This window comes from Pseudophryne corroboree, chromosome 4, assembly GCF_028390025.1.
Source record: "Pseudophryne corroboree isolate aPseCor3 chromosome 4, aPseCor3.hap2, whole genome shotgun sequence".
Taxonomy (NCBI): Eukaryota; Metazoa; Chordata; class Amphibia; order Anura; family Myobatrachidae; genus Pseudophryne; species Pseudophryne corroboree.
In genome coordinates this window covers 432,728,997-432,730,944 of record NC_086447.1, presented here as the reverse complement: position 1 = coordinate 432,730,944, position 1,948 = coordinate 432,728,997, and the positions used below count along the sequence as shown (strand labels likewise).

Genomic DNA, 1,948 nt, shown 5'->3' with positions numbered 1-1,948 from the left:
TATCACCATCATACATTCTACAGTTGCACATTAAATATAATCTCTCTATTTTTCTCTCTGTCTGTCTTTCTCTCTCTTTCTTTCTATCTATCTATCTATCTATCTATCTATCTATCTATCTATCTATCTATATGGTCCGGCACCTCTTTTATTCTGGACACATCAGACGACATTGGGGGTAATTAGGCTGTGGGAGGAATTAGGCTGTGGGAGGTAGTTAGGCTACTGGAGGGCTCAGTTAGGCTGCGAAAGGGCTCATTTAGGATGCGAGAGGGAGTCAAGCTGTGGGTGGTTTAAGATTAGGCAGTTGGGGGAGTTGGATTACGCCATCAGGTTGCTGTTGTATGTACCACCGATAATCCAGAAAAAATGGATAATCTGGCACAGTGCTGGAACCAAGAGTGGTTTCTTTGGCTGAATTAATTTTGCACATCTTGCACAGGAAAATGCGTCTTATACACAAGTGACTGTATTAGGATGTACAAGCAGCTTATACTGATTTAAATAAATATATTCAGTGTGTAATTGCGACTGTATCAGCATAGAAGAATTGGGGGATACAGCACTGTTTGTAAGATATTATAATGTTATATCAATAGAGATGAAGAAGAGACCAGAAGTAATTTATATAAGAAAATATTTTTTCAAATAAATATACTGGTGGTGCACCCCGAGTCAGTGATTGGTAGAGAAAGAAAGAAAGAAAGAAAGAAAGAAAGAAAGAAAACACTCTTTGTGGGTGCACTCTTAGTTAATCAGAAAAGAACTGAAGTAAGTGTAGATTAATACAAAATATTTTATTAATAAGTAGATTAAAAATGAAAACATTTGATGTATCCTAGACAGACCAACAAAAAACATTTAACATACATGAAGAAAAAGACCCCCAGGGGGATCTTAATTGAAAATGAATGAGATGTAAGAATCAAAGCCCAAAATGGGTCAATATATAGGGGACATGCGGATATGCCAGAGGTTATATGTAGGGCACGATTTAAATCAGAATCAGAATAAATGTATGAGTTCAGTGAGGTCTACTGATGTACCAATGAGAGTATATATATTGCAAAAAATAAAAAGGGAGCTGAAGAGAATGAAAATCCAAAGTGAAAGTAGGGAATCTGCTGTCAGTGTAAGGCACGGAGTAAATTACTTGTTCCAAGTCACTACTGCACTCAGTATTCATAGGAGGTCTCCCATCCAAGTACTGACCCAGACCAACACTGCTTAGCTTCCAAGATCAGATGGATTTGGGCGTTTACAGTGTGGTATGATAGTAGGACCAATAATGCCGCCCTAGCTCCGGGATCACTAATGAGAGTTCACAAAGGTTTAATAAGGAAAAAATGGTATAGAATAGAAAAGGATTGGGAAAAGAGAGGTGAATGGATCTGCTGCCAGCGTTAGGCAGTGATAAATGAACGAGGAATAACCAATTCCACTGTATATCACTGGATCGCTGGCGAGAGTCCTGAAAAAAAGTGAGGAGAAGGTTGTAGCTCCTGTGATAGAATACTTATTTTTGTACCAATCAATTAGTAATATAAATAAATGTATCCTAAAATAGGATATTAGGTACTGATTAATGTAATATAAAAAAGGGGGATTCACAGATTAACCGTATTGTTAATAGATTAAGAAAGTGCAGCTGAGAAAAAAGCTGAAAAAACAATTGGGACCTAATGTTCTGTAGTATCCAAAAAAATGTATCAGTTCAAAATGCTGCTCATTTCAAATACACAGTATCAACAGAGTATTCATAATACAAAAACTAGTAGCAGTGGAAATATGTATAGATGTATACAATCTCAGAATTGAGATAATAAACAATGGTACTGACTGATATGTAAATATGAAACTCACTAAGTGAGCTCACACAGTGGTAGGTCAATTGTTAATTCTGATATCTGCATAAGAATAACGTCCTCGTAGTTTAAACCGGTACCCT

General features: G+C 36.6%; 1 pseudogene; it reads right to left on the bottom strand.

The window, feature by feature from the left end:
- Nucleotides 1-1,163: 1,163 nt before the first annotated feature.
- Nucleotides 1,164-1,282, bottom strand: LOC134913711 (5S ribosomal RNA; annotated as a pseudogene).
- Nucleotides 1,283-1,948: the final 666 nt, after the last annotated feature.